The following is a 25,637-nucleotide window of genomic DNA, read 5'->3' as shown; positions in this document are numbered from 1 at the left end:
TAAGGCTAACTTGCATCTTATTAGAATACTAAAATGAGCATAAAGCCGATATAACTGCTTATAAATATATATGTAGTTGAACTACCAGCAGGCTACAGCAGAATTAATTACATGTTATTCACCACTCCCCACACTGTAGAGGGTGTGCATGTGAACATTGTAATTGTGGTGCTAATAATATATTGCCTCACCTACTTACATGAGTCAACGTCTCTCAGTTAAAATATGTAAAACTATGTCTGACATCTGTTGCCAGATGAGAACAGTAACTCCTGTATCTTATTTTTATGTACCTTTATATCCAGAGCCTTCCTGCTTTGTATGCAACCTTTCTGCATTTCAGCATACCAATTTATACTTTCAGTCACTACACCAGCCACATTGTTAAATAATTCAAGTACATTATGTATGTTTTTCTCAAACCACTGACAACTGATATCTTTTAATTGACAGCTGAGGTTCAAGATGGCACCATTCAAACTGTGCCTAATGGCTTCTTTCACTGAATTTAAAACCAATAAAAGTCTTAACGGTGATGGGATGAAATCTGGACTGGTAGTGTTGCGAAGCCGAGGAGGAACTCTCAATATTTTTTTTTTCACTTTCGAGGAGCATATTCATTAAAATAATGTTGGTGTTACCTGTCTGTCAGTGTGGTGAGAGGACCTGGAGGGAGAGGGCTGATTGTGTATGATTGGGCGTTAACTTTAACTTCCTGGGGGCAGACAGCTGATATCTTAACCCTGAAAGGCCTCGACAGCCACCGGTGGCTGAAAATAACTGTTGTTTTCAAAAGTCAAATAACTTTTGCACCACTAATCCTATCAATATGCTTTAAAAACTAATGTAAAGTGGAGTTTCTCGGCTGGAGTCATCTTTTCTTCCTCTAGGCCATCGGGCATTGGTTGTAGCCGAGCTACATTTGTTGTTCATGTTCAATGGATTATATCTTTCTCTGAAAAAAAGTCACTTTTGCTTCGATGTCCTGTCTCAAATACACAGGAAGTGATTAACTAGTGGAACACAGACGAGCAGGAAAAAGACAAAGACAGGAAGTAGAAAGTAAAACATGACACATGAGGATTTGATCTATAAAATAAGACAGGAAATGACGAAGCCATTTTATGTTTTTATTTCAGCTATTTTTTAACATTTTAAAACAAGTCTCCATCTACTCCAGTCGTTCAGGAGAATGCCGCGACACCGCTTTGCTGTGAAGCTCCAGAAACGCTTTGTGGACTACGAAACTTCACCTGACTCCATCAGCAGGAGGGCGAGAAGATATCGACAAATGAATTTTGATTTTTGGGTGAACTTCTCCTTTGAGGTTCTCCTCAATCAAATAATGTATGGCACAAAATGGCCACTGCCAGAAGAGGGTAGGAAAAAGTACAGGAGAGTCAGGTGGCCAAACAAATGTTCTCTGCGTTTGAGGGTTAAGAGATTCACGTACACACACACACACACACACACACACACACACAGTGGGAGAGCAGGTCTTTTGAGATTATTCCCCCAGTAGATGTCAGTAAAACATCCCCATCCTCTGTTTATTTTCCATACCAATCTTGGCTCTGTGTGCAGGTTTTTAAAAAAGAAATAAACACTAAATAATGTCAAATCACACTAAGCCTTTAATACCAGCGGCCCTGTTCCTCCAAACGCAACGCGGCAGTAAATCAGACAGGAATTCTCCTTTCAAACAAGATTTAAGCGGCTAAATCTCAATAAGTGCCAGTCAGTTATGATGAAACGAGTCATCGAGGCTGGAGCAGCTGAGATACAGAGAAAGAGAGAGAGAGGGGAGGAGGAGGGAGAGCAGCAATGTACACAACGTGACGAAGAGCAGATCTTCATCGCGGCCATGTGTTCAGGCAGGCAACAGGTTCACGGGCAGAGAGAGGGAGTGGAGGGGTGTGATCCTTCAAATTAAACTCTTCTTTTGTCTACTTTTAATTGTTCTCGTTTCTAATTAGTTTCACGGAACGTATCAAATGAAGTGAGACAGTTTAGTGGGTTTATTCTGTCTCGCTCCAGATGATTTGTCTCCCTCCCACAGGCGGATCCCCCCCTCCTCTCCTCTGTTTGACTGGAGACTATTACGTTTTTAAAAAGGGCTTTAGTTTGGTGTGAGGCTGAAGATACTCGACACACATCTGATCTTCACTGGGTGAAAAATCTGCAAACAACGGGAGCGCGCTCGAACCCCCCCCCCTCCTTCTCCAAATCTCCAAATTTTGCGCTCTCCGCGGTGCTGAAAGTGGAAACTGTGCGTAAAAAGCTGCGCTAATCGCTGCGTTTGTTTTGTTTTTTTCTTCTCTCTCAATGAAGCCAGACTTTTTTGTATCCATAGGGGAAATCTTTTTTTTTAAAAAGAAAATAAATGCAAATACATTTAATAAACGTGATAAAGTGTCAGTGCCAAGCCTTAATAGGCTAAATGAGCTGATTTCCTGTGAAAACACCAGTGGCGTATATGTCTGATCCTGCTGCTGGCATGAGCTTTAATTGGTGTTTTGGTCGAATAATGAAATTTAAAGCTTTGGGCGGTTTTTAAATAACGTGTTGCTACACTTGGTGGTAAACGCTCAGCTTGGTTCTCCCCCCACGAATCTAAAAGGCAAATAACGACTGTCGTTATCGTCAAAGAAATGCCAGCCTACTTCTTATAGCTCTCTCTCTCCCTCTCTCTGTCACACACACACACACACACACACACACACACACACATACACACTCTCTCACACGCGCTTCTCCCTCCCTCTCCCTCCACCACCTCCCCACTTTCTCCCGTGCAGCAGCCGAGGCGCTCCTCGTCTCCAAAGCCTGTCTCCAGAAGCATGTCCTCAGACATGCAGCCACGGTGCGATGAAGCGGACCAAGAGACGCCACCAGCCTGACAGCATGAAAGCAGGTAAGCTTGAATTATCTTTATTTCAGCCTCTGTTTTCCCCTTTTGATAAAAAAAAAAAAAAACCCAAAAGGAGTCGATATTTCTCAAGCAGGTTTACCTGATTCTCGGGCGCTTCTTCCTTCTGAGCGAGGTTTCACGAAGCCGTCTTGCTCAAGGACACTCCGACCATGAGGGACTTGGTTGTTGGGAATTGAACTAGGGACCTTATAGATACTGCTCAGTGTCTGTACTGGCCGCTCACACACGTCGACACCTGTGCTCACGGTCCTTCAGCGCGTAAAAAAGCTGAAACATGGAACTCGGTCATCCCAGAGACATTCTGGGTGTGTTTTCTTCACAATTTCAGACATTTTTTTAAAGTTGTTTTTGTCGGACAGAGAGGCAAAAGTGTGTAACTTTATTAGATCTGTGCGGCTGCTGTATAACATTTTAATGCCATGCAATCTGCCGTGTACAAATCAGGGCTGTGAATATCCACAGTGCTGCCGGGGACGCTTTTGCACGATGAGCACAAGGACAACGAAATGTTTTTTACGCCTGATCCACAGCTGCCTGTGCCATCTGGCGCATCTTGGACGCAGAGAGGGAGCGGAAAAAAACAGAAGTTTATTTGTCTTTTATTTCCTGCACCCATAGATGAAACTGTCTGAGCACCAAATCATTCTGTCGTATCGTTTAATCGTTTTTTTCTTCTTCTTTTTTCAACCGAATACATCCAACCAGCCCGCACTCAGGGCAGATTGCGCGCTGTCTCATCCAATATCCGGCACAATAAGCACCGTTACCCTCATTTCTCGGGATTTTCTCAACTGTTTTGTGTCTTCAAACGATTTTCTCTTACTAAATATGTCCTGATTATTTTGCCGGTTTCATAGTAATGTGCGCTCACGGAACTCTAATGCGCTTTGGATGAAAGCGTTTCATTCCTCCCCAGTCCTCCTCCTTTGATATTTCATCTCATGACTTATCCTCCACGCATAGCGCAGATGCAGATCGGTGTGAGCCTCATTTAGCCACAAGGCTCTCGTGTCTCCTCAATTCAGCCATTCTTGATTTAATTTCCGCACTCTCATCACCACATCTGGAGGAAAACACACACACATTTTTAAGCCTCCAGTGTTTTTAGTTTGACATAAAAAAAACAAAACAACCAGCGGTGTTGTCATACATGCATTGAGATCTGCAAAAAGGCGTCGCAGCCACAGCCTACGTGCGTAAAAGCGCAACGCACCATACGGAGCAGACCTGAGACGGCAGGTTTGTGTCGGATCTTGTGACTCCGGGTCTTATAGTTGAGCTGTTTGACGCACAGAGTGGATCTCCCCCAAATCAGGCTTTGAATGACGTGCAGTGAGCTTTTTGCCATAAAAATCCAGCGGAGGACTCAGGATTTCTCGGTTTCTAAAAAAAATTAAATAAAAAAAAAGGTAAAGAAAGCTGTTATTATCAAGCTGGGTTTCTTCAATTCCTTCCACAATTTTCTAGGCTGGATGTGCGACTGTGTGATGATTACAGTTACAGCAGTTTGAGTGTGAATGAAAAGGGAAGACAGAAGCTGTAGATGGATGAAGCAGTGCAGTGGGGTCGAGGTGTACTTGTGATTGATGGAGGTAGGTTTTAGTTTCGGATCATTTGGCTTCACTCTGACATTCACAAGAGAGCGACAGTGGAGCCTTAAAAAAAAAGGAAAAGGAAAATCTGATGTTTCTTCTGAGACTAAATGTGGTCAGTTTGAGCCTCCTTGTGGCTGTGATTTTTAGGACTCTGTGATGAGACAGAATACATCTTGTTTGTCTAATTATTTGCCAAATTAAAGTGGACCGGGTCCCAAATAATACTGCAGCTCACTTGTGGCACCAGCCTGTGCGTGGATTTCATATTCATGTGACACTTGGCTGTGCAGTGTGTGACTGAGTGTTGTGGCTTGACCTTGATGAAGTCGCTGGAGGTAATTGGTTTTGTTTGAAGACATGTCATCTGAACACAAAGGGCTCGTGTCGCCTTCCTCGAGGTGGGTCGCTGGTGGTTTTTGTTCTTGCACATTCATGCAGATCTCCAATTAGGAATTCAATGTTTTTTTTTTGGTGTCTTGCCAAAAAAAGAAACAAGAAGAGGAGATAGAGGAGCTGAGGATTTGCATTTTGCTTCTGACTGGAATCCAGGAGAAACTTTCCATCACTCCAGCTGCCACACACTGGAACAAGTGCAGACTTTGCTGTGTTTTTTAAGGAGAATGTTGAAAATGTTCCTTTTCAGTGGATACTTGATCGTAACTCATCTGCTACAACACTAGAACCAAATGCATGACACAAAGCCATTCATTTACCTGTAGATGAAGAGTTTTGACAACCTGAAAATTCAGTTATTATCTACTCGCCTCCACGTGGATGGAAAGTTGAGTGAAGTTTCGTCGTCCACAAAACATTTCTGGAGCTTTAAAGCGAAACAGCATCGCAGGATTCTCCTAAACAGCTAAAGTAGATGGAGACTTGTTTTAAAATGTAAAAAAACAACCACAAATAAACATATAATGGCTACAAAATGGCACAATCTACGTCTCCAGGAGCCCCAAGATCCCAAATTGATTTGAAAATACGTTATTTACACCCTTTCTTAATCCAAAATCATCCCTGTAGCTGCTAAGCTAAAAGGGCTAGCGTGCACCCCCATATGATAATCGCAAGAAGATAATAACTGAATTTTTATTTTTGGATGAACTTACCCTTTAAGGCTTCATAAATAGCTCCATACGATCACTTAAAGCAAGAGCAAATCCTTTTGATATGGATACACGCCTCAAAGAGCCAATTACAGAATTAGCATTTGACAAGTCTGTCTCTGAATGCTCATATTTTTATCTCAATGACATTATAATCATATTTTTATTATAGGAAATGTGGTTAAAAAAAGTCCATTTTCTTTCAGAATTGCAATGTAACTACTTAACTAATGGCTTTTCCACTGCCTCTGCAGCCACTCAGACTTTATCAGTATCATTAGACACTTTTTAATGTCATCAGCTGTAGCGTCCATTGTATTATTTAAAGTACTGAGGCACATTTTAGCGCTTCGATCTTGAAGAGGGCTTCATAATTCAGCGTTTCTCAATCTTACCAACGTGTTGCGTCACCGCTGGGCCGAAGTTTGCAGAGCTTTCTCCGACTTGTTGCTCCCCACCTCCACTCATCACTCTGTTTGACGCCCTGATGTTGATGGATGAGGTTTGGATGCACCGTGACTGAACAGTCATTTGATGGCTTTTGCAATTTCTGCCAGCCCGCTGAGGTTTACCGAGGTCACACATGTGGCTTTTTCCCCCCTAAACGTCCCTGCCTAAAAGTATTGATATTACATTAGCGATGCAGATATTATAGACTTTCTACTGGAGGTGTCAACGCGCTTGACTGTGATAGCAAATGATGGCGTTCATTGACTACTGGATCTTGCTTGGGGTCAGCTATTCTGCAGGCACATTGCCCATTGGCACGTTGGTTAATGCAGATGAGAGTGAAGAGACTTACTGTGTGTAAGTAAGGGAGCACAGTCATTAAAGGTGCAGTATGTAGATTTGGGGAAGATATTTTAATCATCTTCTTCACTGTTTCTTTTTTTTTTATGTCCAAACAAACTAAATAAACAAACTCTCTTTGTTTTCATGACTGAATAAACTGAATAAACAAACTGACCCTAAAGGACAACACAATTACATGCTGTTTTACTCTGTTTATATTTGGCGGACCCTGCCACCAGTGCTCTGGGGACCTCTGTTTCTTCATTAATATTTCTGAGTTTGTATTATAAGCTCATTAATTCTGAGTTTGTGCCTCCTTTAAAATAAGTCAGAGGATTTCAAGCTACAGATCTTTGCAATAGTGTCTAAAAGTGACGCTTGGCGCCCCCTGTGGTGAAAACGAGACGTGAACAGGTACGACCCTCGATTGATTGTTCGCCGTTTTCTTTCATATTAAAATGAAGAACGGCATGCTCTATAAGAGCACACACACACACAAACAAAATCTCCCTCGCATGGAGGACGGAGCGAGGGAGGAGGAGGAGGAGTGATGAAGGAGGAGGCTCATGCCAACGCTCCTACCGACCATGAATGCACATTGCACACATATTCCTAAATCTGTGTTTTTGGCAGCGGCGAAAAACAGTGTTAGAGGCGAGGTTGTTTTTGTAAAAAGTTAAATTTAGCCCGTGGGGTGCCTCATTCCATGGACATAAGCTTCTCGGTTGTAGAGCGGCTGCACCGTGCACATTAGTGGATCTGTGTAGCTGGCGTGCACAGAAAGGAATGTCTAATTATCACGCTTTCAAACCGCAGTAGGCTCCTCTATTTGCACTGAGCTCCTGCTCTAATCGCTTTCTTTTTCTGCCATTACACACTTATTTATTTTATTTTTACGCAATTAAAATTGCTATCTTTGCTCCGTGTGGATGAGGAAGTCCACCCGGCGTTAAAGGAAGCTTTTAATTGAGCAGAAACAGAAGATTGTCTCTGCTAATATGTGGAAATTCTGTGGAGGAGATGAAGGGAGATTGTGTAAAGAGAGTTTTACATAACAGTGAAGACAAAGTGTGTAAATGTATGAGTGGATGAAGGCTGTGTCAGTGAAAACACTGACAGCGTGAGGATGTGTTTGAATTATATAAATATGGTTTCATAAGCTTCCCTTGTTTTAAACTATCTACATGCAGATTTTCCTCACGCTGCCGCTGTATCTCCAGCCAGCGGGACAAATGGCGAGTGTACCCTTTAACGGCGCTTCTTATCAGATGCTGAGTGATTGCAGAGCTTTACAATATGAAGTGCCACTAAACCACAGCACGGAGTGGCATTGATTGGAAAGGATGGGAGGAGGGAGATTCCTCCTTAAGGTCATTATCCAGCAGACAGAGAGAGTTAGACGAAACAAACCAGTGTAATTGCATTTGTAACAAAAGACTAAGAATCAATGGCCTAAGCACTACTTACAGCATTGTGTCAGCATATTTCATCAACATATAAATGGATTCAGTGACTCTCTAATTGCTTATAAAGTCTATTCTGTGAAATCAGTTCAGTTTTTTTCCCCCGAAGTCCGTCGTGTGTGTTTTTTAAATGTGACTCAGAATGCATGTGACAGCCTGAAAGCTGATCCACATAGCTCACGTTTAACATGTGTGAGATATGAAAGCGGGAGTCGTTTGCAGACATTCCAGCGGTGTTAAGCTATGATTCATTGTCAGGATGCGGATCAAAGAACTCACGCAGCGTCAGGAGAACATGTTTTATGTCAGTTCGAACAAAGGCAGTAGCAGTAGTGTGAGAAAAAATGTCTTATATGTTGTTTTAAGCTGTTTCTCAGCATCACTGTAATGAGGGCTTTTAAATAAAGTTAATTTTACTCACTGTTTAGGCCACCTGATTATTTTAAAGCTGCGTTAACTGATTGATTGGCCACTAGGGGGCAGCAGAAACAAGCTGTAGTTATGGGGAAAATCTTGCCTGCTTGCACATCGAGCCATAGGTGTCATTTACAGTGAAGACATGTCTCCAGCTGTGTATCTGGCGGCTCTGAGCACCAGGGAAGAGTCATTTTTTACACCTCTAGTAGCTTTAGACCAGGCAGGGCCAGGGCTAACTGGTTAGCATGCTTACCTCAGTAGCTATCTCTGCAGCACATTACACAGACTCAACTAAAAACTGTTATTTCCTCACATTCAATTGATCAATTTTGAATGTTTTCACCTAAAATTATATCATATTGCACCTTTAAAAGCATAATTAGTTAAAAGTGTAATATTTACTCTCCTTTAAGGTCTGATTTTGTGATTCTAGGAACTAGAATGGCACTCAGTACAGCGCATACCTCCGCCAAAACCCAACAGCCCCCTTTAATTCAATCCAGCCTAATCCGATGTAAAATAAAACATATTTAAATCTGCTAGAATCAGATTTTAAATTGTACTCACTCATAGATACCAGCCACTTAAACATGCCTGTTTTTTTCCACCAAGATCCATATATTATTCCCTGAGAAACTGACAAAAAATTCTCAAAGTTAAGGAAAGTGAAAAAAAAGTTCCTTGATCTTGATCTGCACCAAAAAATAATAGGGTCTATTCTGGGCCGAGACCCATCCTCCATCAAAGTTTCGTGGAAATCTATTCAGTCGTTTTTGTGTAATAATGGTCACAAACCAACAAACAAACGGAAGAATATCGGCTCTTAGGCTGCTAAATGCTCAACTTGTGCATGCATAACCTGGTTGCTGACTTTGTCTGTCTGCTGTTTGGTGTGATGATGTCACCCATTGTTTTATGATCTTCTGTTCTGAAGCCCTGAATTTGGCTTTATGGCTGTCACCATCTTATTTTTTTTTATATTGGAGCCAGAAGTGACCGCCCTCTGTTCTCATGTCCCAGTTTGTACATTCTCAACTTCTGTATCTCCGTCCCTCCCACGTGAGATGCGAGCAGAGCAGACGAGGCAACATGCGTTTAACAAAATGAGACATCTGTGCTTCGGAGCCAAAGCAACATCAATTAAATGTGACATGTGGCACAGCTGCATCATCTGTCCGTTGTTTCCTTATAGTCTACGGCTGTATTTAATCGTCCCTGTCAGACGAGGATAACAGTGTTCATGACAACGTTGAATTCAGTTAACAACGTGGCGTAATGTGACATAAATAACATCAAGGCGAAATGTCATTAAGGAAAGCGGTTTGAGCAGCGCCTTGCGAGGCGCTACACAAACTGTTACAGGCTGAAATTCCCACCATGGTTTATATATTCTGGCTTTGTGTCACACCTTTTTTTGTTCACGGGTGCCGGAACAACTTCCGTGAAAGAACACACCTGTGCATCCTCCTCAATACAGTGAGCTGGGATCGATTTCTGGGTCAATGGCGGGAGGACGGTGGAGAGGAGATGATGAGGAACAAAAAAGAGAAATAAAAAGAGCAACATATGCAGACAACAGAGAGGATTTCCTGATTGTATCTGACCATGAACTGAAAGGCACGTCATTGTCAATCACAAGGTAGCCACGTCCGAAAGCACAACCTGCTTTATCGTCTTTTTTACTCTTAATGGGACCTTAATCTACAAAATGAACATCGTGCTGTATTGAAAAAGACTTGAAACTAGAGATTGTGATCATAATCTCATTAGGAAACTGTTCACCGAGGTAATAAATCAAGTGAGAAGTAGTGTCATTTTCTCATAAGCTTACATACAATCCGACTTCTTTTTTGCAACCAGTGGTGTTGCCATTAGAAAGAGCCATCGGTTTCACTTTTCAGACCTGGAAACGTCGAATATGTTAAACAGTTAACGGATTTATCGCTGAAAACAGCCGCCTGCTGATAAAAGTTGTTTTAGAAAGACATTCACGTACCTGAACGTCTCACGAGCAGGTGTTTACATTCACATAAACTGAAGGATAAAAACGTTCGGGAGAATCTTCTGTCCAAGTTCAGACGTTTGTTCTTCACCTTTCTGAGGACATTCTAATCCAAACACCTCCCCGGGTCATAAACTCATTTTAAACATCTTCACACAAACTGTTTAGATGTCTGGAGAAGGACGGGGACAGCTTTTTAACTACACACTTGTCAACATTGTCAGCAAATTGTTGAAACTTCTGACTGCTGTTAACAGATGACAGTTAATTGTTCCCTGCGTGGAAATAAACAGCACCTTTTCCCCTGTTCAGACCAAAAAGTCGAAGCCAGAAACTGCTTCCGATGTGCCTGTTTGTGCTCTGAAAAACCTGCCAGTTCACACCGATGCGACCTGACGAGGCGGTGCATCACCTCAAACGCAACGGCTCTCTGTACTTCGGTTCTAACTGCTGGCTTTTCGAGCTTTTTTGTGTAGCATCATCTGTAGCGCCTTCAAATATGAATGAGCACAGTGATAGTGAGTAACTTGCTACAGTTGCATCTCTGGTAGCGATGACACGGTGACACTAAAAGGTGTGTTGCGAAGCGAGAGAGCGGATGAGTAAGAGAGCTGTAGGCCAAATTTAAACTTTAAGGCTTGTGTCATACAGTCACGGCTGTTGCTCAGACAAATTAATGAGGAGATTCTCTCATTCCTTCCAAAAACGCCTGTTTCGACCAGCTGGCTGTTTGTAACTGACTTAACAAGCTGACTCTGCTACGAGAAGCTGACCGGATTACGTGCATTAAAACCAGCCACCAGCGACTTGATGAGCTGAGCTGCCGGCAAATATCACCAGCCGGCCCGAGTCGAGCTCAGACGGGTTCAGTTCGTCGTGAGTCTTTGGTCTGAACTGGGATTAACTCCACGAACTTAATTAATACTACCCTCCATTTTTAGCCCTGTCATGCATTATAGTCACAGTTTTGGATTGTGATATAGTGTGCCATGATATATTATCACACTTCTAGTATATGTATGTTTCAACAGGAGGGACTTTAAAGGAGCAGTATGTAGTTTTGGAGAAAGGTCTCCATTGACTTGGCTTGAGTCAAGTCATTGAGTGAATAAAGAAACTGACCTCAAAAGGACAACACAGTTTCATACTGTTTTACTTTGTTTATATGTGGCGGACCCTGCCATCTTTCTAGCTTCGAACAGTGTAGTGGGCCAACTTATTTTCCTCTGAGAACAGCTTGTTTATTCAGTTTTATGAGTTTGTATTATTACCTCATTAATGTTGTAAATATTAAAACTCAGGGTTTGAATTTCTTCTCCAAAAACTACACAGTTCCCATTTAAGGAATGACAAATTGGCAAATTCAGAAAATATCTCTACAGGTGGGCTTTTCACCACAGCAGGTCACCACGGTGTTGCACAATTGCAATCAGAAAAGGAAAATTAAGATTTGTTTACACGTTAAAAGGCACCTCTGAATAGCACAGACAATGACATTTAACCCAGGCTTTTCAAAACGCTGTAAAAAAGTCTCTTCCTCTCCGTCATCGCTCTCATCTCATTTTCTTTTCGATCAAGCTGGCTGTATATTAATGCTAGCTTGCGTTTGTTTGTCTGCATCTAGAAGAACTATACATTTCTGTCATTGTGAAAATCTGTGCAGTAGCAGCAGCAGATGTACTACTTTACAAAAAAAAAAAAAAAAAATCTCCAGAGATCCCTTTGACTCTGCTTCCAAAAGCCCCAGGTGCTCCACAGTCTTGCTGCTCATCCAGCAATAATGTCGGGCGGCCATTCCCTGCTCTTAATTACTCTAAGCTTCAGTACCAGATAATTCCAGCCAGCTACTTCAAGCTCTGGCTCTGCCATTATCGTTGGCTGCATAAAACATTCAGTGCGCTCGTCTGCTCTCATCGGACCTTGGCAGGGAGGGGTTACTGCACTTGCCAGCAGGCCTAATTCCTCCATGATGGGAGATTGTAAGACATGAGACCAAAAAAAGAAAGCTAGAATCGAGCTTCTCCTCTGGAGCGAACACATTCACGCACTGTCGGGGTGCACACACAGCAAAGCAAACAATTTTGAAGAGAGTTGGGTGAAGAGAAAGAAAGTAGGAATGCATTTTCGTTCCTCTGATTACTTTTCCTCTCTAATTGTTGTGCCGCAGCTCGAGCAGCAGGGGGAAACAGCCCGGGCTGTTGTCACAAGTTCTTGTGTTCGGCACCAACATGACAGGGCGCCTTAATATCTCACTGTGCTGCAGCAGATGTTGCTTGTGTGGGTGTTTTTGAAGTAGCCCTGTGTGACTTTTTCTTCTCTTGGGCCAGGGGCACTAACAAGCAATTAGCCAACAGGAAGAGTACTTGGTATTTCAGGGGGGCAAAATCCAAGCTTACGCAGTCGAAGGCTGCTTTCTTTCTTTTTTGTTTTCGACGGGAGGTTTTGCTTGTTCCACAGAGCAAAAGCCACTGTCGAAATGATTTCAAGCCATTTTTATCCCTGCAGACAAACAAGACCGAGGGAAACATTTGACCATTTCCAAAAAGGACGCTAAAAATGCCCAAACTCCTGAATGGATGCATATGATCTATATCCCATTGAGAGTTTTGTAGATTTACCGCAGATTGCACGTCAGTATGTCTGATGCATTAGAAGTAAAAGCGTTAATCCGTCCACTTTTCAGTGCAAGTCAATGAGCTGCTGGCAGCTGACTTTCATTTGAATAGGCAATAAAAGTCTAACTGTACTCCTGAAGGTATTGCTGTCCTAATTACAGACCTGCCTGGAGCTGATAAACAGGAATAATGGCCAAATGGAGGCACCATGTACTGAACTTGACATCAATAATGAATCACTGCCTTCTTGTCTTTGTCTTTCCGTTGTTCTGCCTGGACACACTTTGTCAGCCTGTCCACCACTTTACTGAAATATCTCAACAAATACTGAAAGGATGGCTGTGAACATCGGGATGATAAATCCTCATGACCTTGGTGATCCCATGACTTGTTTACTAGCGCCACCATGATGTTAGCATTCACGCTTTTGAGTGAAACGCCGCAGCAGCTAGATAGCCACAAAGTTTGGTGCAAGCATTGACTTTCCCTCCTACAGTGCTAATTAGCATGTTTTAGCATGACAACAAGTTAAACAAAGGTGGTAAACATTGTTGACATGTGTTTATAGCTAATTAGCCAGGTTTAGCATGCTACCACTGTAAACAAATATTGTAAACATCTGTGTATGCTAATTCTAAAGTTTTAGCATGCTAACATAGTAAACAAAGGTGTTAAACAGGTGTTTGTCGCTAATTAGCAAGTTTTAGCATGTCAAGACAGTAAACAAAGGTGGTGAACATGTATTTAGTGCTAATTAGCAAGATGGTGTACATGGTGAACATCATACCTGCTAAACTCCAGTACGTTAGCATTGAAATTGAGAGCATGTTGCCTTCCAATGTTAGCATTTAGCTCAAAGGACCTATGTACAGGCTACGTATGGCTTCACAGAGCTGCTAGCATGATTGGAGACTTTGAACAAGACAGTTAGCCTCCACAAGCAGCTAGAGCTATTGTTCTCCCCAGAGGTATCACAGCTAGATATTGAATCAAGCGTATAGGGGATCACATAATTCAGCATTAATGTCTGACTTACGTGATTGTTGCTCCAAAATATGCTTTGTAATATCACTTTTAGTGGCGCATGAAGGGTTTTCTAAAGTTCGGATTTGGCCCAAGGCCTGTGCTTGATTATTATCGATTCACGCTTTGCAAGAAAAACTACAATTGTGTGTTGTGAATCACATTCATCCATCAGGTTACGGATACTCATAAACAAGATAAGTCTGTGCTTTATTGCTTTCTGTAATTACAATCTTAATCGTTATTCTCTGCTCGCAAAAATGTGTCCCTGGGCTTTCCTGAGAATTTGAAAAAAGAAATTTGCTCCCCTGTGACAATCAGTCTATTCACCCGAAACCACCAGATTCACCCTCAGTTCATTTCACAATGAAAGATATCTGTCCACGGGGGCAACAGGAGGATGTTTTCACTTTAATGAAGGCTATTTAAAACCCCCAAGAACTCTGACTTTGCCCCCTGCCAGAGTGTTGGCAATCATTCATTTAAGAAAACATTAGCCGGAGAGGCTTCAGGGGTCTTCATCAGGCTCAGAAATTATTTTTATGCAGAAAAACGTGTCCAGAAATCTGTGTCAAGCAATTACCATCTTCAGAGAGAGAGAATTAGAGCAGCCGCGGAGACAGACGGCTTGACACGGAGCTCGCCGCTGTGTACACACTCAACAGATAAACGCAGGTCCTGACCCTTCATAGTGCGGATCAAATCAAAAGGTAAACATTCTTCTCTCCACGCCATGGAGAGACACTACAGCAGCAGCGAGGGGGTGGAAGAGTGGCTGCTGTGTTTCCCATCCTGAGCCGATATTATTAAGTCCAGTGACAATCATTGTCTGTTATTGTTATTGGGCTGTGTGTCAGCTCTCGGTTTATTCCTGCGCTTTTGCAAGTGAAGAGCTGTTTATTGCCTCGGGTGTAACAGGGTTCATCCTGTGTCCTTTTTTTTTTTTTTAATGCCCCGAGGCATTGTAAACTGTAGTTTCCTTTTATGTGGTCAGCCGGTGCAATTTATTGACTCTGTCTACGCTGTCTTTTTAAAAGTAAACGTGAGACGAAACACAGATAATGGTAGTAAATACCACCGTCTCGTTTGATTTGGCATTTGGTGGACGTCTTTGTTTTTTATATCCTCAGAACAGACAACTGTCCTGTTTTTGCGGGGCCTTGGGCGACAGATCAAGGAAATCACTGGAGTATGTAGACCCGCAGTATTATTCCAAGTTGCACAGGAAACGGGGTCATGGGATTCTTCCCGGATAGGATAAACATGACCGGGTTATTTAAGAGACAACGCATAAGCCCGAGATTACATGTATACTTCATAAGTGCAGCGTGACCAAGTCGTCTGAGACCTGGATGTCTCACTTCCTCCCCCTCAGGCTTCACTATGAGAAGCCAGTGGACGTTGCACTTTACCCAAAGCTTTGTACAGACTCACAGTTCGCTTTGACATTCTCCAAGAAGATCCCTGAAGGTCTGTGTAACTTGTTCCAGGTGAATGCTTTGACATTTGAAAGAAATGCCAGCGAGAAGCAAAGTGAGCACTTCTAGGTTATCCGAGTTTCTGTGTTCATGTGAGTTGAGGAACTTCTCGGGCTTCGTCTTTGCATTCTGCAGCAGGTACACGGTCGAGGTCTGTACATTTCCCAAACAGCTTTTTTTTTAACCCCTCTGGCCTCCAGCTGCGCAGCCATGAGCCTTGTCGGAGCGAGGAGCCCATCTGAAATGCTGTTATTTGACTTGACAGGAACAGGACTGCCGACAGAGTCCAGAGACTACACTGTGTCAGTGGAACACAAACAGACTGTGGGATAGATTCACTGTGTGAGGCGCTGGCCGGCCCTATGTTCACACTCTCTGATGGCCCTTTTTGACAGCCCTCTTACAAACAAAGCAGTCAGAGCAGAGAAAAGACATGTCCGATCACATGAAGACGCTTCAACAAACAGTGAAACAAGAACTTTTCCAAGTTCTTATCCTGTGTGGCTAAACTAATTGTTCTTCCACTTTGTACTTGTCAAATACCATCTTTAGTTTGTTAAAAGGTCACTTTTTCCACCTGACCCTACTTTACTATGTTTTTTTTTGTCTCCTGGGGACAACAATTATTCAAACTGGTCTTGCACTGAGCGAGAGCGCTGCAGCCGGCAGCCGTGAAAACAGGCTGCAGTGTAAGCCTTTGGGGCAACTGCACACCACTGCAATCAATGTACGCTAATGTGCGTCCGCTCAAGGTTTTTGCAGCTGACAGGCTAAAATCATTATTCTAAATATCTGACAGCATTATGGAAGAGACCCTACAGAGAAATCAAATTTATTTTTTTTATTTCCTCTCCTACTTGGCCTCCTTGGACTACATCGCAGCCTGTTTTGCGGTTGCAGGCTGATGCATTCTCACTCAGCACTGGACCAACAGATGCAGAAACTTGGGAAAATAGTATCCATGTAGAAAAATACACGGTAGTTAGCCAGAAATAATGAGGTACTGTAGGAAGTAATTTGTTTGCGCTACGTCATGAGATTGTCGTGTAATTGCCAGTTAGGAATACATTATTAAACCTTACATATGTCCACATCAGCCCTTTGTTTTATATAAAACAATATAAAAAAGAGGTTGGCCTTCCTTACACCGCTTAGTACCAATATGAGGGTGCGGGAGCTAGGATTAACTAAAATTGCCTCAAAATGTGCCAAACTGCACATTTAACAGGCCAAACACGCTCGACCGAACTTCCTCGAGTCACTCGCTCGACATTTCTTGACTTTATAGCCGACGAGTTCAGCTTATTTGACTTATTTATCACTAAAGCAGTGGTTGTACTTCATGAAGAGCCTCTCAAACCGTGTTTTCCCCCTCGGAGACTGCCTGGGCTGAAGAGCCTCTTGACGGGCACAATAGACGTCGTTGCTGTGTTAAATTGCCTGGATACCAGCAGAGACGAGGCAATTGTTTTTCCCACAAGTGCGCATGAAAAGACACATTTGATTTTGCCTCTTTCCACCTGGTAATTAAAATCGTATACAACGTGAGTAACGACACAATTCTTTGATTAGTAACTGTAGTGACTAAACAGTGCGAGCTGCGTCACGTCCATTTAAGAGCCGTTAAATCAAATCTCTGAGCGAATATTTGGCTCGGGGTATGATTCGAGGGATTTGATCAAATTGTTCAGACAGGCATCACTTTACAACAACCGAAGACGTGCCGACTGCCGCCTCACTGTGTCTCCTATTCAGCTGGACAACCGGAGAGCTCAGACGGAGAGCATTGTTATGCAGGTACATCTCCACAGCTGTCTCTACTTTGTCTGTCAATCAGGCGAGGAGTGCGAGAGACAAGGTCATCGCACTTCTCTCCGATTTTACACAGTTTTCCAGTCCAATCGATACCGGCCAACATAGCTAAATCAGAGAGGTCTCAATCCCCCCGGTCCCCTGACAATTGGAAGCTGTTAGCATTGAAGCCGGGACAGGAGTATCAATACACTCTCTGCATTTGTGGGAATCATACTGCGGATGATTCACTTTGAGCTGAAACTTAAGTGTCAGATGTTTTTGAGTGAGCTTGGCACTTCATCATTCTCCACTGTGGTTAGTCACAGGTTTGAGAATCCTTGAATTCTTATTAGGGAGATCATCAATCTTACGCCTTCAGTGCTTCTGGAGTTTCTGCAAAGTGTACTTGGCCGAGACGCGTGACTCAAAAACTCTGCTCTTAAAGGAGGAGTGAACAATCTGTTTCACGTTAGGCCAAATATGAGTTCAGTAATATTTGAGTTGTGAAAAAAGTAGTATAAATGCCTCCAGAGGGGGCAGCATGTAATCTGAATCTGATGCATTGTGGGTAATGTAGGCGCCAGGTTTTGAAAAGCAGTTTGCATTTTACAACATTGTTGGACTCGTTAGTTTAAAAACAAATGATCCACACAGCAGAATCACAGATATCACGTCCTTCAATTCCCCTCATTCTTCTTCCTTTTTCAATACCCGGCGCCTACATTACCCACAATGCAATTTTGAGCCACTGAGTGACATCACTGGAGGCAATTTATCAGATTACAAGTAGCTTCCTCTGCAGTAAAAAAAGGCTTTAAACTGCTTTCTTCACAGATCTAGTAGCACTCCCCACGACCTGTACACACACTTTAAGGGGTCAAATTGGTGGAGCTGCCCTTTAAGTGGCAATTCATTGAGTCTCAGTTGCTTTAAGGAGGCACCTGTAGCAGCTCACACTTTCTTTGACTTTTTTTTCGCACTTCACAGACCTCATTCAATCAGAAATGTTCCCAGTTTCTCGGTGACTCTTCAAACTGTGATCTCTGTGATCAGAGGTACTTTGAAGATGCTTCCCCCCTTTTTTTATTTTTATTTTGGGCTAATGTCTCTGTAAGACAACCTTTCACTTCTCAAAGTAATATTAACTTTTTAGGTCGTGAGCTGACGCAGCCTCCAGTGATCAGTGCTGAGTATCTTATTTTGCATTTGAGGACCCATTAATTGGCAATCGCTCGGCCCCTAATGAGACTCTTACTGTAATTAGTGCTTCAGTAGAGGAAGATTTGCTCAAAAGGTCAACCGGTTTTCTTCAAACACAGACGGTGACAACAGGCCATTGCCAGAATAATACAAAGCATATGTGCCACAGGTGGCTAATCAGAGTGATTAAGGTGGAGTCCATGTTCAATTAGATCCAGGTGATTTCTAATTTGGGACAAGTTCAGGTCAAGCAAAGGCAAAAATTTCAGTAAGAGTTGAGCAAAAATGCAGGAAACGTTACGCTGGCATTGTTAGGGAAGCCTTGAGAAGCATTCAAAAAAAAAAGTGTCGTGATCCATTTTCAGATTTTTAAAAAAAAGTTTTGCCAAGATCATCGTTTGTTCTGTTTTTTGTTTTCCCATCTGTGAAACTTTTGGCTGATGAAAAAAAAAAGACAAATGGGTCTAACAGCTAACAAGAAAACTTGCTTTAAGTCCTTTTCTGTCAAAAAATGAGTATTACAAAAACAAACTCTAAGAAAAATGATCCTGACAAAAGAAAGATTCCACCTGTCAGTCTGTGAAGGTCATACTGACGCATTTTATGTAGACAAATCATTGTCATTGACATATTGTCATCCACAGAGCTTGTAGAAAGGTGCAGAATAAAAGTATCTTCCTTCAAAACGCTATGATGATTGTGAATTAATCATTTTAAAAAAGTCGTCAGGTCCAAAATGATTGTTCTGTTTACTTCTTTGTAAGAATTCGGACAGTTAGTTCCTGTTTCTAACGAGGCTTTTGAGCCAATAGTACAACACTGTTTTCATCAGCGTTGGTAGTTGCCAGTTTGTGGGAAAAAAACATGTAAAAATGGCATTGCCCTAACAGTAGCTGGCTAGCGTTAGCAACTGGCCACCACCTGAGGGAGCAGATGATTCGAACAACAGTAGTGTGTGGTGATGTGAATCCAATGGAAGGAGGGAGATGGGATGGGATCAATGATACCTTTAATTATCCTCCAAAAAACTTTGTTTCCACCTGTTTTGTCAGATGGGAAAAAAAAGATTAAAGTTGAAAATGCATCACCATTGTTTTTCTCTCTTGCCTCTCAGGGCCTCCATACCTTCTGCTCTGTTATTGTAAGGGGTGAGAACACTGGCTGTTTGTGTGGACCCAGCGCTCTCTCTCCCTCCCTCCTCAGATTTCCTTGTCATTTCGCCACTTGTCAGCTTTTGAATTAGTAAAACAGAAAGTGCCAAAATTAGCCCGAAGAAAGAAGAGAGAGAAACACTCTCACAACACAATCTGACCTTGACATTTTGTTCCAGCGCAGTACTTTAACACTTGAAACCACTCACGAGTCCACTCCTTTGTGTCTCGATTGAAGTGAGAACAAGAAAGTTTCGTGCCGTCAGACTTTCTGCCTTATTAGGGAACGCATTTATTTTTGCAGATAAACGAAGTCTAACCTTGTTTCGGACGCGATCCTATCTTTAAATTACACCTCTGCGAGAGTGTGATTGTGTGGTCGGGCTTAATTATCGCCATGTCCACTGAATCATCTCGTCCTTGAGGTCACTTCACTTTCTCCGTACGGCACTTGCAAAAGTGACGCGCGATGCCTCGACAGCCGGTGCGGTGCAGCCTCGTCATGGTCGTACATGTTTATCACAGCGGGTCATCAGACGTCCAGGTCTGCCTCCGGTGCTAATTTGATGTTTTTCTTCTTCTCAGATCGAGGCGTTTTGCTCCCTACAGAGGAGGCGCCATCATGCGAGTTAAATGATGGTAATGATTCCTGCAGCCCAACAGATTCATTATGGCGACAATTTGTCAGGTATCACATTCCTGGAATTAATCCAAAGGGAACTAAATCCCCATTCCTCCTCTTGGAAGTTAATTGCAAATCACGGTGTCACTTTTCATGGTGCCGCGACCGTCCCTCGAGTGCAGCTCGTCCAATTATCTGTTGGCTGGTGATTTATTTGGTCACTTCTTTTCCTCCTTCCTAGCATCCTTCATTCACACTCCCCTCATTCCCTCTCCCCACTTCATCATTCTGCTTATCCTATATCCTCGCCGCTCTCATCTTTCCCATCTCCCCCCTCCGTGTTCGCTCACACTCTCTCTCTCTCTCTTTCGCCAGAGCAGTAATGGTCTGGTTCACCATGCTGCGGCTCCGTAATGAAGCTGCTGCCCTAGAAAAGCCATGTTAATGTTGACTCTGGGATCAGATTCTGCTCCAAGACACACAGCGGTGACAAATGAATGTGCCAGCTTGAGCCAACCGAGCCCGATAAACAGCACATATAGATCCGCGGCTCCGAATGAGCACTGCGAGCCGAGGATGCTTTGCATACAGATTATGGATACGAGAAAATAGAATTGCAGATTTACCCATCGGGGACTGTTCAGATGTGCTCGCGGTAAATGACTAACCAGTATGAACATTTTGGGGCATGTCCAAGTGCAGTGGTAGCATGTGTTAATAAAAAAGGGAAGTAGAGCTGCGGCTCCCAAACGTATTGGTTCATCCATCTGGTTGTCAACAGCATTGACAAGCTGTCTGGCTGCTCCTGCTCTGCCACGCTGACCTCCCTTAACCTCCTCGGTCCGATCTGACAGCCAGAGATGTGCTCTGCTCATGGAGAGGTGTGTGCATGTGTCTGCCTGCCACTGTGCTTAGCTGCATTTACATCCGAGAACCGCTGTGCCACTGACCCCGGCTGACGTACATACGGGCAGACGAGAGGAGTTTCCTCCGTCCGCCATCCCCACGCAGCTCCTGTCAGTCTGCGTCTGTCTCGAGCCCGAGGAGGCAGCCGTGCGTGCCTTCCCTCCGTCACGAAGATGGTCTCCGTCTGCCGCCGTAGCCTGATGTGTAATCTGTTTAAGTACCGCAAACTGTGTTAGCTCGGTTTTAAATGTTTCTCCCCGAGATAAAAACCCGAAAGTAAAACTCAAACAATTCAATATACTCGCAGTGGCAACTTTTTCAAAACTTTTCCCTGCCACTTCAATCATCATCTACTCGACCCCACGCCGATGGAAAAGTCGGGTGAAGTTTCATAGTTGACAAAACATTTCCGGAGCTTCACAGCGGGATGAGTCGAAGGCAACGCGCACACCAATTGCTTCATCTCTTTTTGTACTGAGGGAATCGTTTCCAACACGTCAACTCCCTTTATAAACCCACTTCATAAAGCGGAAATCTTCACTGTGGTTGCGAAACTTAAAAGCGTTCGTGCGAGAGTACATTACATCCTTTCAAATCAATTTGGGATCACGGGGCTTCCAGAGACTTGGATTACACCAGACGAGCTGTTTGGAGCCATTTTATGTTTCTTTCAAGTGTTTTTGTTCTCCATCTACTTCAGTTGTTTAGGAGAATGCTGCAGCGCTGTTTAGCTGTGAAGCTCAACTATGAAACTTCACATGACCTTCAGTATGAGTAGAGAATGATTCAGTTCTCATTTTTGGGTGAACTTATCCTTTCACATGACACAGTCGAACACCTAAATCCTATAACTTTTTTGCCGTGAGTATTTAGTACAAAAACTGTCAATGTGGAGAGAGAAATAAAGTTTTGATCCTGTTTGAATTGTGCCATGAACTACACATTTGATGTTTGTCTATTTGAAAGATAATTTTCCAAGTCAAGACAGTTGCAGTTTGTTGTAAATAAAGTAAAATATCATCTAGTTTTGTGTTAAACCGCTCAGTGAAGCAGAAAACACGTCACCAACACCAACATGGCCGCCAGCTCGACACAGAAGGGAGAGTTGGTCAGTTCTGTGAGCTGCTTATGTATTTACAGTCTTATATTTCATTGGTTTGATGCAAACTCAGGTTAAAAATGTTTTGAAATGACAAACGTGTGTGATTCATGGCATTTGTCCCTCTCCTTTCACTACTGTACAAAGCTTTTCCAGAACAAGGTCCCATGGTGTGACTCCGGCTCCCTGTATCACATGTCTCTTACTATACTTGCATGTCCTCTGTCCTTCAGTAAATTCCTGTCTTCTTTGTCTTCTACAAAGTTTTGCCAACAAGGTGGAGCCTCGGTGAAGGAAAGGTTCGTGCAGCAACCAGTAGAAACAAGCAAAATATGCTCTTAAATGTAGAAAATAGCCTCTAATAGGTCATAAAATTATGTAAATTGTATCCAGCCTTTTTAGCCGGATCAATTTGTTTCCTTTGGGTCCACCATAAAATGTTCCCGGGACCTGCGTCCATCCGCAGCTCAGGGTTTTGGGAGCCTCTGCATGAGAAGCAGGGAAAAATTGCCACGAGCCCAAAAACTACCCAGGAGCTTATTCACAAAAGCAATTTGTGAAAGCTGCTTCCATGCAGATTGTCAAATGGTGACAATTTCTGCTTGTTTCTCACAAATTGGACATAAATTCCATCTCAGTCCAGCCGGGTTCTTGCATACTCATGCATAGGTCCAAAGCACAGTGTTGAATGTGAAAGTGAGCAAAAACGTCAGAATTAGCAGGAAGACGTTATCTCACATGGCAAATTTGGTTAAATGTATCCCAGATGGTTCGGTACAGTAAGAGTATTTCAGAGGCTGCATGTAGCGGCCATTAATAAAAATTCATCTTCTCCAGTTGCTTCTATATTCAGCTGTGGGGCTCTCTGCCTGGAGCGTTTGCCTCTTTCAACCCTTTACTATCTGCCAAAGCTGATAAAGTTGCATGCTGTGTGCTGTTCCCTAACTCTGTTAATGGGTTTTTGGGGTATTGGAGTTTAAACCCTTGAAACACGTCTGCCAGAGAGACAACGGCCTTAAAAAGTGTTCTACGGCGGCTTTATGTGATTATCTCTCAGCAGAGGAGTTGGCTATAAATGTAATTCACTGCATCTTTGATCCAGAGACAAAACTGCAAAACAGCTGATGGAAATTAGGTTAAACATCTGGGGCGTGTTCCACAAAAGCGATTAGCGAGCGGCACTTACATGCAGATTTGAAAACGGTGGCAGCGTCGGGTCAGAATGTGTGGGCTCGCCCATCAGATGTCAGGAATCGTCACGCTTGCTTTGTGCTGCATGAGCAGAAACAATCAGCGGCTCCACAAAATGACACCAGGCATCCATCTTGGAAAAGGACGGAGCTGATCTTTCTCCGCTTCCTCGACACCAGTGTGGTTTTTTGTTTGTAGCACTTGCAGGGCAACGGCTCATGAAACTCAGATACGGAGGTGCGGCTCGCTCCCCGGCACTCGCAGCCTGGAAAGCTGCATCCGTCATGCAAAGATCATCCCCACCCGCTCTCTTTGAAGTGCTTGGCTTGGATGTGTTGAGGCAACATGGCTTCATCCACACAACTTCTTCCGCAGAGAGGCACCAGTGTGAAATGCTGCTGCTGGTTATTGAAAAATGCATCAAGCTCCCCGACGCATGAGGGATGTGAAATGTTATGAGACCAGGTGTAACACGGCCAAGTCAATCAATTTCCAATTAAGCCATGCACCTCCGTCATCCGTAATTCTTTTTGGCATGTAAGTGGCTTTTTAATCTTTTCATACAGGAGCCGTGCCTAACCCATGCACCCTCTGTGAGAAATGTCAACGAGCACGGGAGGAATTAATTAAAAGAAGCAAAGCGTCTCATGGATACTGTGGACGTTTTTTCCCTGTGAAAAATATCGTCCGTTTGTTTTAATTTAATTAATACGTTGAAATCAGGCCGACAGCTCCAACCCCGCTCATTTACAGTTCAAAAACCTCCCGAGATTTATGGCGTCCTTTCACTCGGACGCGTGAATAATTTATTGCCCAATCCCTCGAACAAAACTCAACTCCTACTGGCATCACACTCCTCTGTATGAGAGAGGAAGGGTTGTTGATATATCTGCTTTGGTCTCATGTTTTCCAGCCAATTTCAGTCTTTATGGTCTCCCGAGTTGTTTATCGCTCTTATTGTTTGGACTGGAAATTGCGGAGCGATGCCGACAGATAGACAGTGAAGCATTACTCAACTGTAGGGAGATAAGGAGGCCTGCTTTTCTAAGTAAAAGCTGTCGGTTTCGCTCAGTGCAGAGAGCATGATTGAGCGTGTCTGGTGGCTGCTTACACCACAGTCCTGCCACCTCATTCGATACCGCGGATTGATTAAGCTGTCCTGAATTTTCATTGGCCCTGTGCCCATCCTGGGGCCAAAACACACCTGCCCGGGCCTGTCAGCTACTAAAGTTATGACATCATGAGGCCCCTCATAAGGCACCTCCATTGTTTTGAAATGAAGGCACATCAATTTCATGGGCTCCACTGCCCGGCGGATGATTTGTGAGTGCTATTATCCCTTGAAATCGCTCCGGAAAATGGCTGCAGTGTGAAAACGGGGGAATCGGTGACGGGAGGAGGGGCTCGGGGATCGGTCAGTTGCATGGAAATGGTTCATTGCTTGTGCATGTAACCAGGAAAGAGCAAGAGCAAGGTTACCCCCCGAAATGTCATGTTTCTGTGAGGGAATGTGTTTGTTCCTGTAATTTTTTTAAAGTTTCTGAAAATGTGAAAGCACTCCATGAACACGACATCCACGGAAATCTAACAGACTTAAGGCAGAGGAGAAAAAGAGGAATAAGTAGAAAGAGTGAGGGGAAGAGTGACCAATAACCTAGTTACAAAATCAGCATGCAAGCACTTCATCCTTTTTCTTCTCGTAGCAGCAGAGAGAACAGGTCTGACTGCCATCCAGCTGACAGCAGAAGTTTTCATTTCCAGGCTTGACTAATTCATTAAAAAGCCATTTTGAGCGCCTGAAACTCTCCATTTGTTATAACCTGAATCTGAGAAATACAAACTGCTGACTCTTTGAAATAATAATTTCAAACCTGACCACAGTGGAGTTAAATTCGAAAATGCATCCCCGCTTCCCACTTAGCATGAGCGGTTCAATTTGTCAGAAGCTTCCACCAAAGTAGCGACCAAAATAAGCAGATTGCTGATAAGAAATGCTCATTAATCTAGTCGGGCTGCAGCAACTGAACCCGCGCACCATCTATTGGCTTTTCAAGAGTTCGCTCCCCTTTTTAAAAACTCGAAGTCGTGCGAGAACAAAAAAAATATGGGAATGCGTTTGGAGGAAAGCACCGCTGCATGCTTTCATAAGACCGGCCGCCTGAGCACAATACGTGGTCAAATGTTAAAGTTATCAGCCGAGTGCAGAAGTGAAGGAGCCTCTTCACCACGCCGCTCTCCACACCTGCGCTGG

The 25,637-nt window shown here is 43.3% G+C and overlaps 1 protein-coding gene across 1 annotated transcript in view; it reads left to right on the top strand.

Moving 5' to 3' along the window:
• The first annotated feature begins 2,755 nt into the window (after positions 1–2,755).
• The window catches only part of chrm2a (cholinergic receptor, muscarinic 2a), an 86,651-nt gene continuing 63,769 nt past the window's right edge, over positions 2,756–25,637 (top strand). Inside the window, exon 1 of the mRNA XM_084346568.1 lies at positions 2,756–2,914. The gene's annotated coding sequence lies outside the window, so the exon portion shown is untranslated. The remainder of the gene's footprint in view (positions 2,915–25,637) is intronic.

This window comes from Pagrus pagrus, assembly GCF_965226575.1.
Source record: "Pagrus pagrus genome assembly, chromosome: 23".
Lineage (NCBI taxonomy): Eukaryota > Metazoa > Chordata > Actinopteri > Spariformes > Sparidae > Pagrus > Pagrus pagrus.
This window is presented reverse-complemented; position numbering and strand designations above follow the sequence as displayed.